General features: G+C 53.2%; 1 protein-coding gene, 1 long non-coding RNA gene and 2 other non-coding genes across 6 annotated transcripts in view; 2 read left to right on the forward strand and 2 right to left on the reverse strand.

Moving 5' to 3' along the window:
* Window positions 1-11,341: 11,341 nt before the first annotated feature.
* LOC115893611 lies at window positions 11,342-12,427 on the reverse strand. The gene is made up of 3 exons (XR_004053685.1): window positions 12,087-12,427; window positions 11,802-12,004; window positions 11,342-11,603 (listed from the first exon to the last, which is right to left on the reverse strand). It is a non-coding gene; the product is annotated as an uncharacterized LOC115893611 (long non-coding RNA).
* Window positions 12,428-12,612: 185 nt separating this feature from the next.
* WNT11 (Wnt family member 11) overlaps window positions 12,613-26,753 on the forward strand; it is a 49,830-nt gene continuing 35,689 nt past the window's right edge. For 2 of the 3 annotated variants that reach the window (XM_030918436.1, XM_030918438.1), the window contains exons 1-2: window positions 12,613-12,991; window positions 16,150-16,250. The gene's annotated coding sequence lies outside the window, so the exon portion shown is untranslated. Of the gene's footprint in view, window positions 12,992-16,149; window positions 16,251-16,367; window positions 16,441-17,333; window positions 17,493-26,753 lie in introns of all 3 variants that reach the window. The other variant, XM_030918437.1, reaches the window with a different exon arrangement.
* Window positions 12,761-12,832, forward strand: TRNAP-UGG. Its single transcript has one exon. It is a non-coding gene; the product is annotated as a tRNA-Pro (tRNA).
* TRNAP-AGG lies at window positions 13,046-13,117 on the reverse strand. The gene has a single exon. It is a non-coding gene; the product is annotated as a tRNA-Pro (tRNA).

Here is a 26,753-nt window from a genome sequence, read left to right on the forward strand (position 1 = left end):
GCCCCTGAGCAGAAGTTGACACAGTTCTCCAGAGCTGGTAGGCAGGGTTTGATTACACATACCCAGCCCCTCCTGCTCACATCTCTTGGCCTTTGCAGACACTGTGTGCTCTATCTGGACTCCTTTTTCTCCCTCAAACCTCTCCATCCTGTAGCTCCTATTCATCCTTCAAAACCCTCTTAGTGTCACCTCTGCATGGGAAGGGCAGTGATCTCAACCCTAGTGTAGTCAGTGGCAGAATCTCCAGGGGGTGGAGTCTGGACCTTTGGGCAGCTACAAAGCTCCACAGGTGGGTGTGGCTTGCAACCTGCCCTGAGGACCCCTTTGGGATCCAGCAGCCTGTGCTCCCCATCAGAGCTCCTTCTCCCCATTTGGAGAATGTCTGCCCCACTACTCTCTGAGCTCCTTGACACAAGAGTCTGCAGAACATCCTGGTTAAGAGCCCAAGACATTTTTTTGTTCTTTAAACCAGCTTTATTGAGATATATTTCACATGTCATACAATTCTCCCATTTAAAGTGTACAATTAATGGCTTTTGGTAATGTTGCATTATTAACTGTTTTAAATTGTGGTAAAATATATATAACATAACGTTTGCTATTTTAACCATTTTAAGTGTATAATTCAACACCATTAATAACATTCACAATGTTGTACAACCATAAGAGCCCTAGACTTTGGCTTCAGATGGAGACTTGGGTTCAGTCCTGGCTCTTTCACTCCATAGTTGTGTAGTATGCCCTCTAAGCCCCTACTTACCAATTGGAAATAAGGATTCTAGGGGCTACTTCATATAGTCATTCTGAGGATTACATGAGGCACTGGGGGTGACAGGGCCTCATCGATTGTGAAACCCAGTATGAGGGCTCCCCGTACGCCACTCATGTAGTATTATCACCCATGTGCTGTGTGGCCTCGGGTGAGTCCCTGGCTCTCTCTGGCCCCAGCTCCTGGCTTTAACAAGGCTGAATTTGGATTAGATGACCCTGAAGGCCAAGCAACTCTGCCATCCAGTGCTCACTGGTCTGCCCTGTCAGAAGTCATCTGCCTTCACTGCGATGTTAACCCCTCCTCTGAGAACTGCCCCCTAGTGGTCCTGGCAATCATGGTGACCATGTGACATGGCCATAGGTGACTGGACTGGGAGGACATGTGACTCAAGTACATTTGGACCTGAGACACTGGCCTGTTGATGGGTGGTCAGTAGTGCTGGAGTGGGGAGCTGAGATGTGGAAGATGCACATGTAGCTTAAGCCCAGCTGGTGTGAGGGGTGGCAGTCATGGGGGACCCATTTGGAATAGGTGGCAGGCCCAGATCCTGACATGCCAGGCCAAGGAACTTGGACTTAAATCCTAGGGTGGGGTGGGAGCTTCATCGTTCTTGGGCATTAAAACCATGCCGGGCCCCATCATGGAGCCTCTGAGGGCTGAGCTAAGGGAGGAGGACTTGGCACAGGGTGAGGGAATAAACAGGGGTCCCCAAGCCATGTGACTGTGGGCCAGGCTGGGCCTCTCACAGAGCTCCAGTCTTCTCTTTCTGACACTAGGGTTGGACTCAGGGGTCCCCAAGGCTCTTCAAGCACTGATTTTCCCCAAAAATCACAGGGCTTTGAGACCAGGGCTGAGGTAGGGAGGACTGGGGGAGGTCCAAACTAGACACTCTCAGTAATTGGAGTTGTTTGTATCCGTGCATGCAAAGGCTGGTCCCCAGGGAGCAGGACGAAGCTCCAGGTGTGCAGATGGGGTCTCCCCCAGGACAGGACAGAACAGGGGGATGGAAACCCCAGGGTCCGCAGGGACAGTCTGGGGTCTGCAGTCCTTCTAGGCTGAGGCTCTATGCCACATCCATCAGGCGCTTTTCTTTTTTTCTTTTTTATTAAACAGAGCCTTGCTCTGTTGCCCACTTTGGAGTGCAGCGACGCCATCTCAGCTCCCTGCAACCTCCGCCTCCTGGGTTCAAGTGATTCTCCTGCCTCAGCCTCCTGAGTAGCTGGGACTACAGGTGCACACCACCATGCCCAGCTAATTTTTGTATTATTTAATAGAGACTGGGTTTCACCATGTTGGCCAGGATGGTCTCAAACTCCTGACCTCAAGTGATCCACCTGCTTCGGCCTTCCAAAGTTCTAGGATTACAGGCGTGAGCCACCATGCCCAGCCATCAGTGGCTTCTTTTTGGTCTACAGAAGTGTAGAAAACAGCCCAGACTGAAAGCCGGTTGGGTGACCTTCCTGTGCCTCCAGCCTGAGGGCCAGCAGCCCGAGTGGCTCCAGAAAACAGCGCAAGGTTGGCTCTGTGCTGGGAGTACTTACAGGCCCAGGGCTGGCCCATCTGCCCTGAGAGTTAGACACCGGGCTGCCCAGTGCAGCCTGTTGGCTATAGATGGCCAGCATAGATGATAGAGTTGTTAGGAATGGCTGTGTTCCTGTGGCAGCATCTGTTTACTGTGATCTGAGGCAGCGACTTAACCTCTTTGAGTCTCTGTTTTTGCATCTGTAAGCTGGGAATAGTGGTCTCTGTCCCTTGTGGAGCTGTCATGAGACTTAGGTGAGATGGTGTGTGTGTGGTGCTGACAGTGAGACTGTGGTGGCCAGTGCTCTCCAGATGGCAGCCATGGCTCTGGCAACACAGACTGGGCCCTTTGGAATCTGGGGTGTGCAGAGGACAGTGGCTGGGAGTGTGCAGGGGCTGGAAAGAAGTGTGGGAGAGGTAGAAACCCAGAAGTCATGGGAGGAGGAGGAGAAAGCATCCCCACTTGGGGTGATGGGTCCTTACCTCCCGAACCCCTTCTTGCTCCAGCTTCAGGTCTCACCTGGGCTTCCCACCCCCCACTGGCTTTCCTGTGTAGGGCATGAACATGTCTGCCCCTACTGACAGCAGCCACCAGGCACCAGGGGGCCGGGAGATATCCCCAGACTCTGGGAGCAGATCCCTGTGTGGAGGACACTGAGCTGCAGACGAGGACAGTGATGTGCCACCACCTGCCACACACGGAGCCGAGCAAGGCCTGGCCCCTTCCCCACTCCTTGCTGCCTCCTGTAGTCACCCGCCAGTGTGGCCACCACCTTGTTTCAAACAGGTCACCTGGGGGACTGCCGAACAGCGCCTGGCAGAGCAGCAGCAGAGCTTGGGGGCCAGCCATGCCAGACCTCCCCTCTCTTGGCCAAGCCACATGGCTCTGCTACAGGGCCTCCCAGTGCCCAAATTGGCCAGGGCCTCTAGCATGGCACCATCTTCGCAGGCTGGGTCCTTAGGGAGCTCGGTGAAGGGTCAGCTCCTCTCCTCACCCAGAGGAAAATCGGGTTGTGTTTTGAGGGAGCAAGAGACAGAGAGATTGTGCTGGGCCCTACTAGGCTCCTGCCTTCTCAGTGCCTGAATCTGTTTTGGGGCCCCTTTTGCTCTCCCATGGCTACAGGGCCCATCAAGCTTCTGTGGTGCCTTTGTGAAAGTTAGAAAAAGGTGCCCCGCCTGGGCAGTCTCAGCCCCCTGCCAGGATTTCAACCCCTCACCCCCTCAACCAGTGCCCTTGTGCAGTAAACACCCTGCACAACTGGGCCCTGCCCAGCCTTCTCTGCTCTCCCCTCCCAGCTGAGTCCCATTCTAATGTGAGGCTTCCCTAGACATGCTGGGCAGGAGGCACCTTCTCCCCAGCACCCCTTTTTTCCTTCTCAGGACCAACCCAGAATCCTCTCTTGTGTCAAGAGGGCCTGTGGGGCCTGGGCAGGCAGAAGGACCATGCCTAGGTTTATGTGCCTTCAAGAATTCTCCAGCTTAACTCCTGTCTATGGCTCCAGTCTCCAACTCTGAGGGGCACCAGAGCTCCCTCTCCTCCTGCTGGTGGGGCTCAGCCATCCACACTTCCAGTGGTCTCTTCTTCTTTGAAGGTCTCTGTATTCCTGATGGAGAGGCTATGGGCTGTCCACACCACCTGAACTCCCCACTGGAGATCCTCTCTTTGCTCCCCATCACCCTTAGAACACAGTTGAAGGTCATTAATCCAGGCCCCCAACGCCCTCACACCTGGCCCTGTCTTCACTTCCAGCCTCGCCCCAACTCCTTCTCCTCCTCCCCTCTGGGCTTCAGCCAGAGGAAATCCTTCCATTCCCAGAAGGCACCAGGTGGTGTCAAGCCTTCATGCTACTCACCTCACAGTGCTCTCATGCTCTAGAAATGAGTAATATTAGAGATCCCAGCAGTTTACACAGAATGTTCATGACCATTAGCTCATTTGAACCTCACCACAGCTCTGGGAGGGGAACAGGGCAGAAGTTTTCCATCTATGCCACTTATTTTGGCATCTGGTAAGGTCCCCTCTTATAAAGGGGACCTTATAAAGACCCTTGCTGGGTCTTATAAAGGACCATATGATGATGTCTTCGTCCCTTCGGGCTGCTATAGCAGAATACTATAGACTTGGTGGCTTATAAACAACAGAAAGGTATTGCTCATGGTTCTGGAGGCTGAGAAGTCCAAGATCAAGGTGCTGACAGAGTTGGTGTCTGGTGAGGACCCACTATCTGGTTCAGGGACTGCCACCTTTGTGCTGTGTCCTCACATGGCATAAGGGATGAGGGGTCTCCCTGAGATCTCTTTTATGAGGGTGCTAATCCCGTCATGAGGTCTCCACCCTCATGACCCAATCACTTTCCAGAGGCCCCACCTTCAAATACCATCACACTGGGATTAGGTTTCAACATGTGAATTTATGGGACACATTAAGACCACAGCAGCTGAGTAGATGGTGAATGGCTGGATGGGTGGGCAGGGACTGGATCTGGATGGAGGCCAGGAAAATTTTGAAAATGTGATAGAATCAGTGCAGCCCAGTGGGGGTAGGGGTGGCACTGAAGCGGGTTCTGGTCTGCACAGTTGGGTGGCCCCAGGGTAGGAAGAGAGGCAGCCAGTGATCTCTGGGGTCCAAGAAGGGGAGGAAGGGCCTCCATGATGAGCCAGGGCCCCATGGGAGAAAGCAGTGCTGCAGAAGCCTCCTTTCTCCTGGTCAGGCACTGCCCAGGGATGAACGTGGCATCTGCCAGGGCTCTCAAGCCACCAAGTCAAATACTGGAAGATCTCACTCTGCTTCAGCTGGCCACACCCACCCAGGAAGGCTCGGGCTGCAGGTGACATGTCGGGGAGGGGGTGACCCAAGATAGCTTGCGGTGGGGTGGGGTGAGGGCCTGGAACCTTCCATCATATGGGCCTGGGACTTTGGTTTCTCAGTCCTCCCAACTCTCACAGTGGATAAGTCGGGGCTTTGGGGAGCAAGGGAGGAGAGTCTGAAAACCATCAAATAATCTTCACCTGAGAGAGACACAGATGGGAGAATGGGGGTGGGGAGGGGAAGAATGGTGGAAGCTGGAGAACTGGAGGGATTTCTCAGTCAGGGACTGCTCCCACCTTCCCCTGCCCTGTTCCTTTCCCAGGCTGGATGGGAACCCCCTGTGTCTGTGTATCTGTGTGTGTGCCCGCAAGCTCACACGCTTGTGTAATTGCACCTGCCTCATAGAGTTGCTATAGGAGGCTTGAACAAGTTCACACTCATGAAAGGCTGGGTGCTGCTGGCATGTGGTAAGAGCTCTATAAACATGAGCAGCCATTGTACAGGAGGAGAGTGTGATGGGCAACAGCTAGGACTCGAGGCGGGCTACCAGAGGTCCTACAACCGCTAAGTGTTAGCAATGATGGGCGCTGTCAGCCCACTTGTGTTTGGTCTGCAGGGTAACATTTTCTAAGTCCTCCGGTCAGCCCCCTCCCTCTCCCCCCAGCTGCAAACCTTTGGCCCTCACGGCTCACCACTCTTATCAGACAGTACCCTCTTTGCTAAACAGGGAGCAGGCGCTAATGTCCTGTGTCACTCCCCTACACACACCTGCAGCTGTTCTCATTCTAGCTCTGTCCTCTTCTTGCCCTGTCCCACAGAAGAGACTTCCAACACCCCATCCCTGGGCACCTCTTCCCTCTCAGGCCCCTCTCTACCCGGCAGTCCCCACCCCCCACCCTGACACCTCTCCTCTTTGTCCTCACTCCCCGCCATTTCCATGGAAACACATTCACTGTGCTCCCCTTCCATCCGTTTCCCCTTTCCCCCTGGCCTCACCTCTGCCCTAGCCTCAGGCCTGGCTCACCAGCCCTCCCTCCCTCATGCACCCTGATGCCCGACTGCCGTGCCTCTCCAGACACCCGTTCTTCTGGCTCCCTCCTGCCTCTCGGGTCACTGGATCCCCCTCTTCTGCTCAGAAGTGGTAGGGTCCCTACTCCTCCCTCGACTCCTGGCTGTTCTTACTCTGCCTGCTCCGTGTCATTTGCCCTCACGTGGCCAGCAACCAAGTGCTGATGCCCCTTAGCCCTCTCTCCTGCCAGGTCCACTCTCCTGGGCTCTGTCCACCTGCATCAGCTGCCCGTGGCACAGCTGCTCTAGAGTGGACAGGGTTTGAAGCTGGAGACAGACTGAGATGCACACGCAGGTCTCTGCAGGCCTGCATGGAATGCTGCCATTCCCATTTCGAAGCTCTCGTGGGATGGGGGCTCACTCCCTCATGCCAAGAGAATCCCTATCTCTGCTTAGGAGAAAGCTCTCCCCTGGCACTGCCACTCAGCCTATCAGAGACCAGGAGGTAGAGCCACCTCTGGGATGGGCAGAGGGGGAAGTGCTGCTTCAACTCTTTCAAGTCAGGTGGCCCTGGGCAATTCCTTCTATTTTCTGAACTCAGTTTCCTGAGCCCCACAGGCCCCTCCAGCCCTAATATTCCAGAGCTGCAGGGAAGGTGTGGGAAGCAGGAGGTCTGTGGTGCAGGCTTTTCTCTGCCACTCGCAGCCCATGTGGTTTTGGGAGACTCTCCACCTGTTTCCTCAGTTTCCCCATCTGAACAATGAGTAAGCTGGCCCTAGTTTTTAAGGGGCTCCCCAGGTCCTGTCCTTTGTTTTGAATGTCACCTGGGTTGGGGAAGCTTGACCTCTTTCCCAACTAAAGCCAGCCTCAGACTGGTCATCCAAGAGTTGGGTGCACAACAGGTGGGAAATGGTGAGGGGAGGGGCAGGAGAGCTGCACTCCCTGGCCTGTAGCCTGGCCCCTCAGAGTGGATCCCCAGCTCAGTCACTTCAGAGGCAGCAACTGCTCCCTGTGTAGCAGACAGGGCCCCATCTCCACCCATTGTCACAGAATTCCTCTGAGCTGGCTGGGGAGGGACCCTATTTTACAGACAGGAAGACCAAGGCCCAAGGCAAGAAGGGGTCTGCCTAGACTCACACAGCTGGTCTGTAGCTAAGGTGGAACTCAGGGACTGTGAGAATTCCAAGGTGTCATGTCTCTTATCATTGACCATAGCAGCCCACCCCGCACAGGGTCATTGGGTCCCACCCCTCCCAGTGCAAAGTGGAAACTCAGGCCCAGAATGGTGCAGGGCTGTGCATTCTCCCCACTGACCTCAGCTGCACTGCACAGATAACTGACAAAGCCCCAAACCTCTTCCTGGCAGCCTCACTTGACGCCTAAAATCCCATCAGAGCCCCCATATTTGGGTAAAGCATGTATCCGGGGACCCTTGTGATGAGAGGGGCAGAAAGACAAGAATTACAGGCATGTGCTATCCTCAGGCTCCCAGAACAGCCAAGAAGGAAGGAGCCTGGGGACCCATGAGGGGCCAGGGGGCCAGAAAGGGTGAGGCATTTGCCCGGGTTCCACAGCGGGTTGGGGCTCAGTCAGGCAGCAGACCCAGGAACTAGTAGTACCCATGCCCAGGTTGCCTGGCCCCACCCCCGCCCCTCCAGGCAGCCTCCTCTTGTATGTATGATCCTGGAAGGAAGGCCTGGAGTGGCAGGGCCAGTCCCTCCGGCTGATACGGCAGGTGGGGTGCACAGGAACGTCACCCCCCCCAACCTGAGTCGCCCTTCCAGAGGATGCCGCGGGCAGTGGCAGATTAATGGTGCAGGAGGCCACTCATTTCCTGTGGCCGGGAGATGGGCCGCACCACACAGCCCCCCATTGTGGGCTGCCCTTATCTCGGGAAGTTCCGCCTGCCCCATCCGGAAGAGGCAGCTAGGCCCCCATGCCCCTGGCCTCACCTTTCTTTGCCTTTTGGAAGCTGGGCTCGCAGGGCTCAGATCCTGCAGGCCTCAGTTTCCCTTCCTCCTGTGGGAAGCCTGGACTTGACCCTGGGGGCAATGGGGAGCCTGGAGGGCCCAGACTTGACCCTGGGAGCAGTGGGGAACCTGGAGGGTGGAGCAGGGTGGGGCCTGGTCTCATCTGGAGTTAAGAGAGGTAATTCTAGGGGCTTCAAGAATGAACTGGGAGGGGTGAGGCTGGAGGCAGTGAGTAGAGGGAGCCTGGCTGCACATGGAGGCCCAGCTGGGATGGGGAGGACAGGCCAGGGCACCGCATTTCTCTGCTTAGAACCTCCCTTTGAGTGTACACAGCCTCTGGTTCAGACACCCACTTTAGGAGGCAGCACAGGCACACACAGATTCCCCAGGAAGCCTTCCCTGACCGCCAGTTGGTCCAGGTCTCCCCAGCCAAATGGGGCTCAGCGCCCTGTGCTTTGCCTCAGACCGTTTAGACCCCTGAGCATCCTGTGTGGATGCAGATCTGTCTCCTTAATTAGACTGGACATGCCTGGATGGTGGAGACCCCCATGTCTCCAGGACTCACCCCACCCCTGGCCTCTCCAGCTTGGTGAGTTGGACGCACTAAACCTGGCTGCAGCCCAGCCCCCACCCCAGCCACATCTCCCTCCGCACAGGCTCTCAGAGTCCCCTCCCCACAGACCTGCCCTCTTGCTCCCATGCTTTTGGCCAAGTATGTCCCTCCACCCAGAATGCCCCTTATACGTCTCCCCTGGCCAAATCCCAGCCATCATTAAGGGCTGTTCAGGTGCCACCACTCCTTGAAGCCTTGCTAGGCCCACCACTGATGCCAGGTAGTTCTGCAAATGCCTTTCTCCCTTTTCAACTGGAGCAGCTGCATTCAATAAATTCGTTTAAAGATTCCATAGCTTTTTAAAAGAAAATTTGAGACCATTCAATTTGTCCATCCCAACCCTTGAGAGATGAAGACACCAGTTCAACTGAGGTCTCATAAGAAGTCTAGAACAGATTTTCATTTTAACAGAGGAAGCTGTTGTCAGCTTCCAAGAATGAGTTCACCATTTCCCAATGACCAACAACCCAACAGCTCTGGGAGGGCAGCCGCAGGTCAGCAGGTGGTGGAGTGAGGACCTTGCTGGTGCACTCGCGCCTCCCATGACATCTGCCCCTCAGGAGTGGAGGAGAGGGAAGGATGGCCTCCCTGAGACCAGACAGACAACAAGCCTGTGCCCGGACCGCATAGATGAAGATGCTCAGGGGTTAGCAGAAAGCTCACAGATACTTTCACCTCCATTTCTTCCCTTCCCCGCTCACAACCTCCCTCTGGACAGTTACCTTTACACTCATTTTAGCAAAGAGGAAACTGGTTCCAAGAGCCTGAGTGACTTGTTCAAGGTCACCCAGAATGATGGAGGGGCTGGGAAGCCAACCCCAGTCTTCCTGCCCAGCTGAAAGTTGGCCAGTGTCAAAGCCCTGCCTGATGTCACCCACACACAGGAACGAATGATCTTATGTGTCTGCGGCTGGGGCTGGGGGGCCCCGTGACTCTGGGGAGATGCAGGGCAGGAGAAACCTACCACTGGGACGGAGTTTGAGTGGCTTTTCATTTCCCGGACTGGGTCCTGAAGTTAATGATTGACCTGCAGTTCTGTGCGCAGCCTGGCAAGTGCCCAGACTTGGGGGGGCTTGATCCCTGACACTCTGCCCTGAGGGGACTCTTAGAGGTTGGGGAAGGAAGCCAGCCTGGGCCAGGGTGGTGGCTCCATAAGGCCATGGCCATGGGAGCTGGCCTCGGTCACTGGGGGTGGTGGTACCTGCCCCCCACCACCCAGACGGGAGATAGGGAAGAAGGTGGGGGGCAGCACGGAGGGTCAGGAAGGGGTGGTGGAGGAACATGATCCTCTCGGTGCCAATGCCCTGGGCATAGTGGATCTGGAGATGAATGAATCCCTTCCTGACAGTGATGGTGTTATCCCAGCCTGCTCCCAGCCCTGGCAGTCTTCAGGGCAGGCCTCAGGCTGCTTCATCTCAGGTGGAAGATAGTGGGCAACTTGGCCATACATACCCAAAGGCATTATTTGAAAGTCGGGATGCGGGCGGAGAGGTGGCTCACGCCTGTAATCCCAGCACTTCGGGAGGCCAAGGTGGGCCAATCACCTGAGGTCAGGAGTTCGAGACCAGCCTAGCCAATATGGCGAAACCTAGTCTCTATTAAAAATATAAAAATTAGCTGGGTGCTGTGGCATGCACCTGTAATCCCAGCTACTTGGGAGGCTGAGGTAGGAGAATGGCTTAAACCCAGGAGGCGCAGGTTGCAGTGAGCCAAGATCATGCCACTGCACTCTAGCCCGGGAGACAGAGTAAGATTCCATTAAAAAAAAAAAAAAGTCAGGATGCCAGCATAATCTGGGCAAAAGATGGTGGGCCGTGGGCAGTGGGAATGACTGACAATTGTCATGATCTCCTGATGGCCCCTAGCCTACAGAGGAGAAAGCCTGGTTCACCCAGCAGCACATCTGGGGTGTAGCTGGGTCCTGAGGCAAACCTAGAGAGCTGTCCTCAGCCCCTCCACTGGAGCCCGTGTGTTTTGAGAACCTCTGCCTGAGGTTTGCCCTACTCCACTGGATGCCCTGTGGCCTCCCTGCTCCTGTGTGGGGCGTGATCTCGGCTCATTGCAACCTCCACCTCCCAGGTTCAAGTGATTCTCCTGCCTCAGCCTCCTGAGTAGCAGGGATTACAGGCGCCTGCAACTATGCCCAGCTAATTTTTGTATTTTTAGTAGAGACGGGGTTTCACCATGTTGGCCAGGCTGGTCTCAAACTCCTGACCTCAGGTGATCCACCCTCCTCAGCCTCCAGGGATTACAGGTGTGAACCACCACACCCAGCCAGGAAAGCAGTTTTTCAAAGGCTCTGGTGTGGTGGAGAGAGCTCCATGTGAGATCAGACAGATCCAGTTGTAGAGGCTGGGTCCTCCTCACCTAGATTCTTCAGCCCCTAGCATGGACTCTGGCACCAGAGTCAGCTGAATAAATGAATAACCCCAATTCCAACAATTACAGAATATGTGCCCTTGGGCAAGTCACTCCTCTTCTGTGACCTCAAGCTTCCTTATCTGTGAAATGGGGATAACTATAAAACACCCTTAACCTGGATGTTGATGTTGAGAGATTCAGTAAGAAAATATGTAAAATGCCTTATATCGTGCTTGGCACATGGTAAGACGCTTAATATCTAAAGATATTTTTACCTCCCTTCGGGTTCATTCCTCCTCACGTGCAACTTAAAAGCACTTCAGAAACCGCAAAGCTGTTGGCGCACTCTGTGAGTCCTTCTCAAGTATTCAGACAGGAATGTACATAAAATGGAGGCCTTGCTGGGACAAGCTGAAGTAATGTCATTTTCAGAAGCAGTGAAAAGCAGCAGAGCCAGAAGTTATTTGGGGGTTAGTGACTCAGGAACACATGAATGTCGGGAACTGCCCTTTGCTTTATACATTGTTTCCACACAATTTCAGATACTTCCTGGAAAACAAATGTGAATATAAATATAATGTAAATGGGTAAATGAAAATGTATAAGGGGGAAAGCAAGGCAGGCAGTGGGAGATCACTGACACCTTAATTTCAGTCCCAGTTTTGCCATGTGAAGCTGTGTGACCTTGAGTAACACACTTAACCTCTCTGACCCCTTTGCTTACCAGTAAATGGGGGCATTTCTTACCTTGAGAGGTTATTGAGAGAGTTCAGTAAGAGATGGCGTGTGAAATCATTGCTGATTATTTGTGTTAATTCTTCGAAGGCAAGCGCTGCTCCATACCCTGAGCATAGGGAAAGGGCCAACTTAGCTCCTGTCCCCGCAGAGGTTCCAGTCTGAGTCGCTGGAATGGGAAGAGAACAGAGGACTCCAGGAGGTTGGGGTTGACCCTGAAGGAAGAGGAAGGACGAAAGGTAATCTATAGGTGAGTGTTTCGGGGCAATGTTCGTTAATGCAAAAAATAAGAACAACCTGCAGAGCCAGGCACATTGCTTGCCCTCTGCGCCAGACCCTCGCGCGCACTCGCGCTGCTATTTTAGCACCCGGTGCTCCAGGCTCCGTGCTCCCTCCGCCGCGCGGCCAAGAGGTCTCCATTTTGGGGGAGCTGCGGAAAGCCTCGGTCCTTAAGTCGCTGCCCCGCCCCTGCAGGGTTGAGGCCGCCCTTGCCTCGCTCACATCGTCCCTTCTGTGTCGCCCACGTCGGCGGCCTGCGCACCCTCCGCTCCGGCCCTGGACTGACACATCGCTTTTGGGGTCGATGCACTGTGTCCAGCATTCGGCCTGAATTGATTAAGCACTTGCTGTATGCCGAGCCTGAGGCAGCCCCTGCCCGGGCGCTGGAGGCGGGAAGCATAGATCTGGGATTCCAAGGCGGGGGTGTGTCCCGCCGGTGATTGAGGGTTCGCGGGGACAGGAGTTGAGGGGCAGGGAGGAAAGGGTTTCCGGGTAGAATGCGGGCGCGGTACGTTCTTAGGAGCAAAGTCGGGGGACACTAGCAGGCCTGAATCCCTGCGTGTTCAAGGGGATCGCGTGGATTTCTGTGCACAGAAACCACGCCCCACCCGACTATTTCTCGCATGCGCTGCGCCACACTCTTGCAGCTGCCTTCGACTCTAGTAAATTCAAAGCGAGCTCTTTGAATAGCTGGCTCGTTGGTCTAGGGGTATGATTCTCGGTTTGGGTCCGAGAGGTCCCGGGTTCAAATCCCGGACGAGCCCCTCTTTTCTTTTAACTGCTTGGCACGCGTAACTTGGCGTTCTACAGTCCTAATGAACGCGAAATGGGATCTGGCACAATTCGAAGAGGTCGGAACGACGATTGAAAACGAGCGAGCTATCTAAAAATAGCACTGCTATATAAAAAATTCTTCCAGTTCGGTAAGTGCTGTTATTTAGGGTACTGAGATGAGAAAAGGAAGAGAAGGAAAATAAGGGCTCGTCCGGGATTTGAACCCGGGACCTCTCGCACCCTAAGCGAGAATCATACCCCTAGACCAACGAGCCGTGCTTTTCGTTTCGCTTTGTAAGTAGAATAGGAGGCGCCCTAGAGCCTGCGCATTTGCGTCCCGGCTGAACAGGACCCACGCAATGACCTGTGCACTTTGGGCTCGCCTCCGGTATCCGATCCTGTATCCGCACAGTGGGACACCGAGACTCGCTCTGTAGCCCGCGAGCCCTGGATCTGGACGCAGGGAGAACGCAGCCAGTCCGCGCTGCAGCGGGGAAATGTGCCTTTCTGCAGACGCAGGGACCACGAGTTTACACTGGACCTGGGAGCTGGGGCGGGAACGCGGAGAACTGCAGACCGGGAGCTGGGGGCGGTAGGCTGGGATCCCGGGCAGGAGAATTCTCCCTGAATCATGTGTGGAATTCCCTAACGCGTTTGATGTTCCAAACATCACATCACCATCATCATCGTCATTATGATTGCGCAGCCTGGGTAACCCTGGGTTCCTGGATGTCTGGCTTTGTGGGAGGGTAACTAACATTGCGAGGCTTTGGCCTGACTTTTCGGTCAGGGCTGGGTCAGATTTGCAGTTTCTTGGTTTAGCTACTGAATCCTGGGCGGAACCCACCGACTCGGGTTCACCGAATGGGCCTCCCAACACGTGGGGCTCCAGGCACGGTTTCCCGTGCTTCGCCTCTGCGTCCACGGTCCATGGGTTCTAGGCTCCCCGAGAAGCCTTTGTGGGAAACAGGGGTGCCAGACCCACTCCGAGAAACGGATTCCATGGAGCCCTTCCACCTTCGTGACTCAGTGTCCTTGGGACATGTAGCCAATGTGTTTGGCATGCCCCCCTGGTGAAAAAGGGGTCACAAGGTCTGCCTTCTTGCCTGCCAGAGAGAACTGGGAGCTCCCCACCACCGCCCCCTGTCCCCCGTAGGAGAGCGGAAGGTAGTGGCTGTGCTGGCCTCCATCACAATGCTACCAGCGGTGCAGATCCAGCGGTGCAGATCAGTCCAGCCAATTTCCGTTGCGCTCTCTGTCGCTCTCTCTCTCGCTCTGGCTCTCTCTTCCTCCCCACCCCTTTCCACCCCACACACACCCTGACTTCAAGATGAGGAAACTGAGACTGTGAAGCCCTGGAGGGACTTTTGCCCAGTGGCCCTTTTCCAAATTCCTTTCAGCTGTGTCCTGCGCCTTCAGGAGCTGGCTGGAGCCTCACTTTTCCTTATTCCCAGGTCTGAGGATGTGTGGGCAGGAAGAAATACCTTCAGTCGGTCGCTGGAAGCGTTTGTAAAGCTTCTTTCACTCCACAACACACTTCTACTGGCGTCTGCTCTGCCCTACCCGCGCGCTGGGGCCTGGGGACACTGATGAGTCAAGCCTGCCTCCTGAACCCCCTGCCCAGTAGTGGTCACACTGGCTGCACCCTCTGCCTAGCCCAGGGCTGCGGACTGGTCTGCAAGGAGCTCAGTCTGGGCCCTGGCGGACTGTGGTTACTGCTAAACAAGGCTGTGGCCTGGACACACACCCAGGACCTTACATCCTCTGCCCAGGCCTTCTGTGCCTCCAGACAGGCCTTCCCCAGGGACAGTCCCACAGCCACAGTCCCAGGCCCTGGGAGCAATGGCTGAACTCTTTACCTGCCACCTGGGCTCTCTGAGGCCTGACCCCTCCCCACTCACCTCTCCTCAGGCCCTCCTCACTCCATGAACACTCCAGCCATGGCTCCATTGGAAGCTGCTCATTCCAGCTGGGGCTGCCCCAGCTTCCTGCACATTCCAGGCCTTGCAGTTTCTGCACCACCACCTCTGCCTCCAGGCAGTCACCCCTCCAAGTGCCCCCAACCCCTGCACTCCCTGTCGCTTGGATGCCTGACCCCTGCACACATCTGTGTCTCCACCCACAAGAGTGTGAGGGAGGGTTCTCTGAGGAGTGGCCGTGTCAGCACAGGGCCTGATGCAGATGACCTGTAAAGCGTTTGTTGAATGAGTGGTATTTTGTCTTTCTGTAAAAGCCGAAGCCAAAAAAAGACACCATAACAGCTCAAAGCCTGGTGTGAGTCAGAGGTTCAAGGCTTACTTGCTCCCTCCATTGGCACAAAATGCCTGTCAGCCAAGAAACTTCTTAGGGAAGTGGTGGGATTCTCTGGTCCCTCTGCCAGCGCTGGGACCCTTGGAGAGGACCTCACTGGACAGGGGAGTGGCAGGGCAGGAAGGGCTCCGGTAAGTGAGAAGGTGACTTTCCAACCGGAAGGGCTGTGGCTAAGAGGCCTGTGTGGAGCAAGTAGGCTCAAGAATGTCAGGGAGGCGAGGCACGGGGTGGCTCACGCCTGCAATCCCGGCACTTTGGGACGTCAAGGCGGGCAGATCACTTGAGGTCAGGAGTTCAAGACCAGCCTGGCCAATATGGCAAAACCCCATCTCTACTAAAACTACAAAATTAGCCAGGTGTGATGGCATGCCTGTAATCCCAGCTACTTGGGAGGCTGAAGCATGAGAATCGCTTGAACCTGGGAGGCAGAGATCGCGCCGCTGCACTCCAGCCAGCCTGGGTGACAGAGTAAGACTCTGCCTCAAAAAAAAAAAAAAGAAAAGAAAAAAAAAGAATGTCAGGTCACAGAGGCCAGAGTATGCAGGACCACCCTAGGGGAGCAGGGGGGCTGCATGTGCCTCTCCCCAGAGTTTACTGAAAGGAAACGTGTGTGTGTGTTGGGGGGTGGGCAGGGGGCTTCGGGTCAAGGAGAGAGGGTTGTCTGTCTGCCTGCTGAGCCAGGAGGTGGGATATTGGAACCATCAGGCCTGAAGACCACTCCTCCAGGCATCTCTGGGCTGCTGAGGGATCCCTGAGTAGATGATGTGATCTAAATATTTAGGCCCCCTCGCTCTTCTCTTTCTACTCTGGGAGGACCCAAGCCTCCACAGATGCAGGGCTATGATGGGTACCATGTGCTTGACAGCGCTGGAGAAGAGGCCTGGACCTGGCCAAGCAGGGGACCTTGGAGCAGAGGGGAAGGGGCAGGGAGACAGGGAGGAGGGGAGAGGGTGGTCTTCCTCCACACACACCCTTATTTATACTGTTCTTCCTGCAGGCAGCCCCGCACGGGGGCAAGGGGTGACACACAGAGAGAGAAGGGCCCACGGATTCCCAAGGTGCCCCGGATCCAGGGTGCTGAGATGCAAAGAGGAGAGGGTAAGTGGGGTGGAATGGAAGGAGGGGAAAGAGCTGGGAGCTAAGGTGAGAGCAGGGTGGGGCCAGGGGAGAATGAAAACCCAGCCTGTTGGTGGTTTCTTCTTTTTTTTTTTTAAGAGCCACAAGCTGAGATCAAAGGTGATATTTTTACAGCAACTGAAATAGAAAACCACTGGGCACACACTGGGAGGTGAGCAGCCGGCACACAGGCCCCTTTATGCAGCCTGTGGCCACAGCAAGCACGCTGCCCTCTGCCATGGGGTGTGGGGGACAGTGTGGTGGGGATCTTCCCAATTCAGGTTCAAAGAAGATGTGAAGGGGATGAGCCACAACCCTTGGTGCTGAGAGAGGAGAGAGAGAGCCATGAAGGATCACTAGTCCAACATCCTTTCTGTTCTGTGCGCCCACTCACCTGCTCACTCACCGAATCACGTGTGGAACTAGCTGGCCCCCGCATACCAGGAGCCATACTCAGGCCCACCAGAGCAGAGGATCTCTGAGTGTGGGCCCCACACCAGCAGCGTCAGCGTGACCTGGAACATGCTAGAAATGCACATTCTCAGGCCCCAACCCAGACTTACTGCTCCAGAAACTCTGGGGTGGGCCCAGCCCTCAGGGTTTTAACAAACTCTCCAGATGACTGTGCACACTCAGTTGGAGAATCACTGTGCTGCATGACTTCAGTTTCCACATTGCTGCTTTGGGGAAAATAACACGTGTCTCACAAGGTTGAGCCCAGCATTAGCTAACACATGTGCTAGATGCGCCACCTGTGCCAGGTATCCTTCTAATCCCTTTATAACACACCTAACTCCTCACTGACTCTGAGATAGGAACTAATATTATCTTCATTTATTTCCCGAGATGAGGAAATGCAGGCACAGAGAGGCACAGTAACTTGGCCAGGGTCACACAGCTAGTAGGCAACAGAGCTTTGGAATCTACGGTTTTTAAAACTCCCCGACAAAAAGCCTCCAGCAGTGAGTCTGGCTCCCAGAATGTGTTCTGGGCATGGTTGAGAATGTGATGATGGCAGTTAGCATTACCTCACCTGAACTTGCGATGATGATCCCTGTTTTGTAGATGTGAAATCTGCTGCCTTGTCAAGATCAGGGAGTGAGTCAGCTGCAGAGACAGCCTGAGTGTCTGAAACCCATGTGGCCACAGGCCCTCACCATTCACAAAGCTTGGAGATCACAATATACCATTCTGGTCTTCTAGAAACATCCTAGCGTGTTGCAGGTGGAGTGTGGGCTCTGACAGACGTGGGCTGGAACCCTGGTTTGGCCACTCGGGCTGTGTAACCTTGAGCAAATCATCTCCCCTCTCTGAGCCTCCGTTTCCTCCTGTGAAGGGCTTGGTGACAGTTCTCACTTTGTGGGGTTCCTGTGAGGGTTGGAGAAGATGACGTTTGTGCCCAGCCCAGAGCGTGCATGATTGGGTATCAGAAAGCAGCTTGTCCCTCTCTCTTCCCCCTTCCTGCTGCCACCTTGGTGGAAACACCAGCTTAGGACCCAGAAAAGTCCTGGGAGAAGAAGAACTAAGTTCCCAAGTGATGGAAATGCATTTGTCCTCCAGTTTGTCCTTTTCCAGAACTTGAAACAGCTGCCCTAGCTGGGGTTTGGGGGGTTAAACACTGGCACCTGCTGTGCCTAGTGCAAGTCAGGAGTGGGGTAACCTGTGAAGGGAGGGGAGGTGTCCTCTCTGAGCCATATCCACTGGCCAGACATCCTCAATCAGCCAAAGCATCTGAGCATCCGCCTGCTGCAAGACTGAGTCTGGCCCCGGCATCTGAAGCTCATTAGCGGCCTGCTCCCCAGGGGCTGACCCTGCTTGGTGAGAATTATCCCAGACAGAGCCACAGAGCAAAGACCAGGTGAGGTGTAGCCGTGAGGGGGTGGGGGGACGTATGGTCTCCCAGAGGCTCTGGGGGCCCCCAGAGAGCAGAGGAGGCTGGAGAAACAGCCACAGACTCACTGGCTGTGCAAAGGGGCAGCTTCCTCTTTGGGCCTCAGTTCCCTGACATGTATATCCCTGGAGGAGTGGCAAGCAAGGCACTCACTGGAGGTCTTCCAGCCCTGACATTCAGGGGTCCCAACCCGACCTCTAATTCCTGGCCTTGGAGGTCCAGCCCAGTGTTGGTGGGAAGCGAGGGATGGGTGGTGGGAGCTGGGGATAATTCAGGGGTGGGAAGCCATGGATTCCTCAGGCCTAGAGATCAGGGGAAGACCAGAAAGTGACACCACAGCTCAGAACAGGAAGCTAGGTGCTCCCTCAGTGCCCACGAGTGACAGAGATTGTGGTGTGGGTCAGAGGCAAGAAAGTGGGTGCGAGCCGAGCCTGCCTTCCGAAGACAGGGGCCCGCCAGGCAGATGGGCCAGGATCGAGTTCTTCTCCCTCTCTGCACTCACGCCTCCACCCTGCTGTCCAGTTAGGGCACAGTTAACTTTCGCTGGGCAGTTTTTATTGTCCACTGCTTTTATGCCAGGCACTGTGCCACGCACTGCACATGTATTGAAATAATTTAGCTCTTTCACTGGGCAGCAGGTCTCAGCCTGGAGTCCGGCCCTCACCTGGCAGCTTCTGACATTGACCTTTCTCCAGACACCTAGAGAGGTCTGACAGGCTGGCCCTAACCATGTCACTCAAGATGATGCCTCCTCACAACACTTAGCACTGACACTGGGCACTCTGCCTTTCTACTGACAGGAATGCTCTTGTCCCCTCCTCAGTCTCCTTCCCTCCTGGGAGCCAGGGCTCTGGGACCTGAGGAAAAGGGACAAGCAATGCTAGTCGAGAGGTGCTTCATGCAGACTTTGGTGAAGCCTGAAGAATGGTCTCCACCCATGCAGGGGGCTCTCTGCGGGGACTGGGACAGGCATGGGTCTCAGACAATCTCCCTGACCTTCCAGACAGCACTGGACCTACACACGGCCACAGTGGGCTTCTCTGAACCTTGGCTTTTCTCGGGACCTCACAGCTTGGTTGCTGCTTTCTTTCTTTACACAGGTTAACATCATGAATAGGCCGGATGGCTGTTTCCTGAGCCAGGGAGCCCTGTGATTCATTTACCTCTCACAGGGCAACAATACCAGCATTTCTAAGAAAGGCCCAGAGAGACGGGGGGATCTCACCAAATTCACACAGCCTGTCAGAGCTGAGACAATCCTGGATGCCCAGACCCTGCCTAATTAAACAGTTTATCCCTTTCAAATATGAAATGTTGATTATATAACCACAGAAGAATTATAACATACAGATAAGCAAAAGTCAAAACAAATACGCTTTTCGTTTTTCAGAGAAACTTCCACTGCTCTTCCCCATCCCCCTCACCTCCCCAAACCACCCTCCCCGAAACCCCAGACATAATCAATATCTCTCCTTCATTTGCCAACAGCTGCTCCCTAAGGAGTAGGCCTTGACAGCAGATCCTGGAAGACAGCCTTAGACCGGATTCTGGAAAGGCCTGGAGTCTCTTCCGGAACCGCAGAGCTTCTGCCAAATGGAACTGTTTAAGCACAGGATCTTGTAGAAAATACTCCCAGCCAGGAATCTAGAGACTGCGTCCAGCACTGTCTGGGCTGTGGATTGGCTGTGTGACCTTGGACCAGTCCCTGCTCCTTTCTGAGCCTTGGTGTCTTCAACTGTAAAATGAAGACTTAGACTTGATCAAGTGGCTTCCTTACAGCCTTTCTCAGACTGCCAGCTTCTCTTGGGCAAGAGCCATGCCTTCTCCTCTCTAGCAAACCATAGAATTTAGAATCAGAGGACAGGGTTCAACACAAAGTCCATCACTCCCAGACTGTGTATGTGACCGTGGGCAGAGCACTACACTACTCTGACGCTCCCCACGGAAAGACACAGACCAGAGTGCTCACCCTGTGGTCTGCCACAGACCCTGTGAGTGGTGGATGTCGAAGACCTTTGGACAATAGAGCGAGGTGCTCCACTAGGCTATCAGCCTGCCCCCTGCCTGCCCAGTGCCTGGCTCCATCCTGGCTCTGGAGATCTGGGCCCAGGCTTGTCAATGGAGCCACCATCTGCCCGTGGTGCTTACAGAGCTCTAGAAACAGGAGTGGGGACCCTGTGCCCAGCCTGCCGTATAAAGTGTCAGTAACGCTGCCCAGAGGCCTTGGGGCCCGTGACATCATGGACAGCAGTTTCCACGTTGGAGCTCACAGAGATAAGTCCATTTGAAAAAATAGCACTGCCTTTTTTCTTCCTTTCTTTTTCCATTTTGGCTAAGGCATGGAAAGTGAAAGCTGCTGAATTACTGCAGGAAGAAGTAAAGGCTGGATTCTGAAAGTAGCTCTGGTTTCTGGGCCCTAAAATCAATGGTAGAACCTGGAAGCCTAGCCCCTGCTTCCTCATGCCCACCTTGCTCTGCTCCAGGATCCCCTGACAGGACCAAGGTCAAGGAAGACCATAGCCTGCCTCTAGCTCCCAGATGGATCTCATCTTGCCATCTAAAAAACAGGCATGATAGCTGTTCCCCTGATCATTGCTGGTAAGAATCAAATGCAACGATAGCCATCCCATCCATCCATCCATCCATCCATCCATCCATCCATCCATCCATCCATTCAGTGTTTACAAAACACCTTCTATATAGCAGGCACTATTCTAGGAGCTGGGGTAGAGCAGAAAGCAAAGCAGACAAAACCTCTGCTTGCATGGAGCTGCTGTGGTGGGGAAGACAATCACCAGGTAGAGAAGGAAAGGATGCAGGACGCACTATGGAGGAAACCACCATGGGTGGGGGTGGGGGGATAGAGAGTGCCAGTGGGGAGGCACAGGGTCTATTTGCAGCGATTTTTGTTTTTTAGGATTTGGGTTTTTTTTTTTTTCGAGACAGGATCTCTCTCCGTCACCCAGGCTAGGGTGCAGTGCTGCGATCATGGCTCACAGCAGCCTCAACCTTCTGGGCTCAAGCAATCCTCCTATCTCGGCCTCCCAAAGTGCTGGAATTACAGGTATGAGCCTCTCTACCCAGCCTGTTGGCAGTTTTAAACAGGGTGGTCAGGGCAGGCCTCACTGAGAAGGGAGCCTTTGAGAGGATGCTGGAGAGGTGAGGAGGAAGCCCAGGGTCACCTGGGGGAAGGGTGTTCCCAGTCCTGGAAGGACGCTGGCTTCGTAGAAGCAAGGCACAGGGTAGAAATGTTCCCTCCATGTGTCTCCTGCTCCTCACAACCCTCGGCTCCATTCTGGGAACGGCATGCTCTGGACTTTAAGGGCACAGTTACAGATGGTACAGTCACTTCTTACCCGGGAGAGGCCTTTGCCCACCCCCTCTTGCATGTCAGGCCCCAGAGTATGCTGAGGGTGCCAGACAGAACTCAGACCTGTGGCCTCACTGTAGCAGGTGGGGCGTCAGGAGGCCCGGGCTCTAGCCTGGCTCTGCCATTGGCGATGTGACATTAATAAGGCACTGCCCCTCCCTGGGCCTCAGTTTCTCTGTTTTTAAAATGGGATAATTGGTGGTTGCCAGGGGCTGAGGGAAGGGGACAGGGGGACATAACTGCTACTAGGTATGTGGTTTCCTATGTGGTGATGACAATGTTCTGGGATTTGGTAGTAAGATGATTGCACAACTTTGTGAATATGCTAAAGTGAACTGTACACTTAAAAAACTTAAAGAAAAAGATGGTGGTTGGATAAGATGACCTGTAAAGGAAGGAACATTAATTTTTTGTGTGCCTACAACACTCCAGGGTCTGCATTCAGCACTTGCATATCTCATGACCTCTAGGGTTCCTTCCTGTTCTGACTTTCTGTGACCCACCATGGTGATATTCAATGTTGCAGTCACTCATCAAGCTCAGCCTAAGCTTGATTCAGGTCCACAGCTAGGCTGGGGAAGAGAAGGGAGTACCGTCCCTTCCTGAAGGGGCTCAATGTCTGTGGAAGAAATCAGAAGTATGAATTGTGCCCAAGAGGTTTTTTGTTTTTTTAGGACTAGCTCCTTCCTTTCCTTTCTTTGTATAGGAAAAAACAAAACAAAACAAAACAAAAATACCAGGGTGGGCCAGGCACGGTGGCTCACGCTTGTAATCCCAGCACTTTGGGAGGCCAAGGCGGGCAGATCACCTGAGGTCAGGAGTTCAAGACCAGCCTGGCCGACATGGTGAAACCCTGTCTCTACTAAAAATACAAAAAATTAGCCAGGCATGTTGGCCGGCACCTGTAATCCCAGCTACTCGGGAGGCTGAGGCAGGAGAGTTGCTGGAACTGGGGTGGCAGAGGTGGCAGTGAGCCGAGATCATGCCAGTGTACTCCAGCCTAGGCAACAGAGCGAGACTCCATCTCAAAAAAAAAAAAAAAAAAAAGAAAAAGAAAAAGAAAAGAAAAAAGTTCCCAGGGTGGGCACACACCTCTGTGGCAGTGCATGGGGCTGGGGGTTGGTTTATTCAGTGTGTGCTTCAGGGCCTTTGGGCTGGTTGAGCAGGATGCAGCAGTGGACAAGCCAGACCCAGTCTGCCCTTAGGGAGTGAGACAGACTTTGAAACAATCAAGCACACAATTAAGAATTTATTTCATTATTGCGATCAGCGCCACAAAGGGAAAGCTCACAGTGTCTTGAATAGCTTGAGAGAGCGCTGGCTCTGCTGGAGGAGCTTTGAGGGTGTTGTAGGAACGATTAAGGGGTATGGAGAGGTGTGGAGATGACACAGACAGGTATTCCAGATAATGTGGAGGCCCCAAGGGTCGGCTGAGGCCTGGCAGTGAGGGCAGAGGGCAGAGAGCCTAGAGGCTGCCCCAGAAACAAGCTAGGCCTGGCCAAGCAGGACCTTAGAAGTTAGGCCCATACATACCCATGTATGCCTGTTGTCCCCTCACACTTTTACTTGTCCCAGATGAAACAGTAAACTATACAGCCACCCTACTTGCAGGCCACGTGAAGGGGTTTGTCCTAAGAAAAACCCGCATTCCAGGAAGGCCTGGTCATCGCTGCCTGCATCCTGGCCTCTGGGCCTGCCGCTCTGCACGGCCAGCAGCGAGGGCCTGCCAGCCCGGCAGCCGCAGCGGTTACTTGAGCCAGATGATGGGCCTGCTTGGCAGCTCCTGGCCATCCGACCCCGCTGTCCTCTTCCCAGGCAGACCCTGCTCCCCCCTACGCCAGTTTCCCCTACTAGTATCTTGAGGTGAGAGCTTTTCCACCATGTCTCAGGCAAAGCATGGTTCTTGGCTCCAGGTTCGGTGAGCCGGTTTCCGGCCGTCCCCGCCCTCGGCTGCTCCCTGAGGACCTGTTCCAGGCCTCGGCCAGGCCAGGGCCTCACGCTTTTCCACTCTTGTTTTTCATTTCTGCCTCTCTTGATTGTCCTCTGTGTGACTGTCTCTCTGCTGGGCCTCCCTGTATCTCACCCCCCTCCTCTTTCTCGCTCTTCTCTAGGGTAACCTGGCATTATAGAAAAGCATGTGCTTCAGGACAGATGGAACTGGGTTCAAATCCCAGCCCTGTCACCTGCTGACTGGGTGAGCTTGGGCAAATGTGTCCTCCCATCTGACTCAGGCTCCTGTCATGTGGAATGGGAATGAACCTTATAACTCCTGTTTCTCTGGGTGGTTGGAAGCTGAGATGAAGACCACAAAGTGCCTTCTGGCAAACAGGAGGTGCCCAACAAACAGGCTTCCTCTTACCTTCCTCAGGCACTATCTTCTCCTTGACCTGCACATCTCACTCACTCACACACAAAACAAGAAACAGAAGCCCCCAGCTGGCCCCTAACTACTTCCCAGCCCTAGACTTGACATCACCAACAGCATCCCTGCAGCATGCTCACGGCCACCCCGCCACGGGGGTGAGGGAGGCTCATACCTGGAGGGCCTGACTATACTATGAGGCTCTCCAGGTGTCTTCTGAGCTGTGACTCAGGTGCCAGAGTCTTGTTTTTTCACCACATGCAGGACAGGAGAGGCAACCTGTCAACACCACCCCTGGCCTGCAGGCTCCTCACTGTGTCCCCATGTCACATCCCTGCACTTTCCAGCCTCCAGCTCTTACCAGTGCCCTTGACCCCATCTGGAATATCCTTCTTCTCCCCGCTGTCCCCCGCCCCCAAGCCTAGGCCTCACACCAGCTCTGGGGCTTAGACATGACAGAGGAGGAAACTGAGGCTCAGGGACATTCTGATGTTTGTGTTTTTTATGACAATGTGTTCTGTGTGATATATTGTGTCACTTCTTAAAAGGCAAAATGAAACAGGTTGTCTGGGTTACAGTGGATCTGGAATGGAAACAAAGGTCTGCAGGACTCCAAATTTCTCATTCATCCTCTTCCCTCTGCCACACCCCTTACATGGTGTTGACTACACGGACCCTACTGTAACTTACTTCCTAGGTGTCACTTAACAAGCAATTGTGTCAATAAACCCATACATCTATGGCCATTGACTTTTATTTTTCTTTAAAGAAGCAGAGTCTTGTTCTGTTGCCCAGGCTGGATGCAATGGCACGATCACCGCTCACTGCAATGTCAATCTCCTGGGCTCAAGTGATCCTCCTGCCTCAGTCTCCCTAGTGGCTGGAACCACGGGTGCACACTACCACCTTCAGCTAATTTTCTTTTTTAAAATTTTGTAGAGACAGGGGTCTCATTATGTTGCCCAGGCTGGTTTCAGACCCCCTAATCTCAAGCAATCTTCTCATCTTGGCCTCCCAAATTGCTGGGATTACTGTGTGATATATTGTGACCATGCCTAGCCTGGTCAATTGATTATTGACAAGAGTGCCAAGACATCTAGTGGAGAAATAATAGGTGTTTTTTTTTTTTTAAACAAGTGATGCTGTTCCAGCTAAAACTAGAAAATCCTTACGAGAAAACATAGATGTAAATCCTTGTGACCTTGAAGTAGACAATGGTTTTTTCTACATGGTGCCAAAAGCACAAGCAACTGAATGAAAAAATAGAGAAATTGAACTTCATCAAAATTAAAAATGTTGTGTTTCAAAGGATATTATCAAGAAAGTGAACAACCCACAGAATGGGAGGAAATACTTGCACATGAAGTATTCTAGTAACTGGAATACATAAAGAACTCTTTGCAACTCAACAAGAAAAGGACAAATAACTTAATTTTTAAGTGGGCAAAATATTTGAACAGGTATTTCTCCAAAGAAGATATACAAATAGCCAATAAGCACTTAAAAAGATACGCCACACCATTACTCACTGGGGAAATGCAAATCAAAACCACCATGTGATATGCCATTCACACTTACCAGGATGGTTATAATGAAAAATACCAAATTAACAAGTGTTGTCAAGAACGTGCAAAAATTGGAACTCTCATAATGTAAAATAGGACAGCCACAGCTGGGCACAGTGGCTCATGCCTGTAATCCCAGCACTTTGGGAGGCTGAGGCAGGTGGATCACGAAAGGTCAGGGGTTCGAGACCAGCCTGGCCAACATGGTGAAACCCCGTTTCTACTAAAAATACAACAAATTGGGCCAGGTGTAGTGGCTCATACCTGTAATCCCAGCACTTTGGGAGGCCAAGGTAGGCAGATCACGTGAGATCAGGGGTTTGAGACCAGTCTGGCCAACATGGTGAAACCCAGTCTCTACTAAAAATACAAAAAAAGTTAGCTGGGCGTGGTGGCAGGTGCCTGTAATCCCAGCTACTCGGGAGGCTGAGGTAGGAGAATTGCTCAAACCCGGGAGTTGGATGTTGCAGTGAGTCGAGATTGCGCCATTGCACTCCAGTCCGGGCAACAGAGTGAGACTCTGTCTCAAAACAAAAACAAAAAACAAAACAAAAAACAAAAAAATTTAGCCAGGCATTGTGGCAGGCACCTGTAATCCTAACTACTTGGGAGGCTGAGGCAGGAGAATCGCTTCAACCCAGGAGGCAGAAGTTGCAGTGAGCCGAGATTGTGCCATTGCAGCCTGGGCAACAAGAGTGAAACTCCGTCTCAAAAAAAAAAAAAAAAAAAAAAAAAAAAAAAAAAAAAAAAATACAGCCACTACAGAGAACAGCTTGACAGTTCCCTTAAAGTCATATAGTTACCATATGATCCAGCAGTTCCATCCCTAGGTACATATACAAGAGAACTGAAAGCATGTATTTCATACAAACACTTGGCACGTGAATGTTCATAGAAGCATTATTTGTAATAGCCAAAAAGTAGAAACAACCCAAATGTCCCTCAACTGATGAACAAGTCAACAAAATGTGGTATATCCATACAATAAAATATTAACCAACCATGAGGAAATGAAGGAGTTTGATGCATGCTACAACATAAACATGAAAATGAACTTGAACTGTCCAGAATAGGAAAATCCATAGAGACAAAAAGAATTAGCAGTTTCTAGGGGCTGGAGTGGTGGGTGGAATGAAAAGTGACTGCTAATGGGTATGGGATTGATTTTTGGGGTGATGGATGAAAATGTTCTGAAATTAGAAAGTAGTGATGGTTGTGCAACTTTGTAAATATACTAAAAACCACTGAACGATACGCTGTAACAGGGTGAATGTGTGGTATAGAAGTTATATCTCAA

Source organism: Rhinopithecus roxellana, chromosome 15, assembly GCF_007565055.1.
Source record: "Rhinopithecus roxellana isolate Shanxi Qingling chromosome 15, ASM756505v1, whole genome shotgun sequence".
Taxonomy (NCBI): domain Eukaryota; kingdom Metazoa; phylum Chordata; class Mammalia; order Primates; family Cercopithecidae; genus Rhinopithecus; species Rhinopithecus roxellana.